Genomic DNA, 1,085 nt, shown 5'->3' on the forward strand with positions numbered 1-1,085 from the left:
ACTTAGTCGACTAATAATCATAATAGTCACCCGTGCACAAATATTTACAACCTTAAAAGGTAAAACTATAAGGAGTATAAGAGAAAAGTGGTTAAAATAGTTTCAAAATATAGAAAAAAAAATAGTAAGAATTGGTCAAAGTCAACATCTATATATCACTTATGGCACAGCACAACACAGATGAGGGTAATATTTTTTTATTTCTCTACTATATTAGGCCCTTTGGGTTATTGGCTTTACAAAATGGAGACATGAAGTTTTCTATGTTTGAAATAAATTTGGTTGATTGTTTTCTTGTTAGCATTGGTACCATCAAAACTTATTTGTTTCTTTGAAATGTTTGAGTTTACAATTTACATGTTTTCATTTTTCTACTTTATCTGCCTGCATTTAGAAATGAAGCAAAATTAGTTCGAGGGTTTTAGGCAGATTGTTATAATTCTAATTGGCAAATTTAGGAAGACTACATGAAATTACGAATATATCAATGTAGGATTTTTTAATTTACCAATTTTTAAAATGTTAAATTATGTGAAATTACTGACAAAGAAGAATATTTTAGAGAGCTCTCCCAGGCACGGATTGCAAGTTAAAAGAGGTTGAAAACAAAGTAAAATGTTTTCTCGAAGTTTTATGTGGTTGGGAGTAAATCACCAGATTCGAATAGGTGACCTCTTGATCTGCAGTCAAATTCTCTACCACTGAGCTATGGACCTATTTTGCATGATTTCAACCTTAGTGACCCCTTAGACATAGTGTAAGAAGGGTAAAAAGTGTAAAAAGTGTTTGTCCAAAATAAAAGGGCCAAACCAAGTTCAAACGGGTGACCGGTAAAATTCTCTACCACTGAGCCATGGATCCATTTTGTAGGATTTTAACCTTAGTGACCCCTTTGACATAGTGTCGGTCCAAAAAGTGTAACAAATTTCTATCCTAGATAGAAGGGCCCAACTAGGTTCGAATTGGTGACCTCTTGATCTGCAATCAAATGCTCTAACATTGAGCTATGGTCCCATTTTGTATGATCTCAACCTTAGTGACCTCTTCTACAGATTATCGGTACAAAAGTGATCCTACTGAATCGG

Source organism: Cucurbita moschata, unplaced genomic scaffold (assembly GCF_002738365.1).
Source record: "Cucurbita moschata cultivar Rifu unplaced genomic scaffold, Cmos_1.0 Cmo_Scf00065, whole genome shotgun sequence".
Taxonomy (NCBI): domain Eukaryota; kingdom Viridiplantae; phylum Streptophyta; class Magnoliopsida; order Cucurbitales; family Cucurbitaceae; genus Cucurbita; species Cucurbita moschata.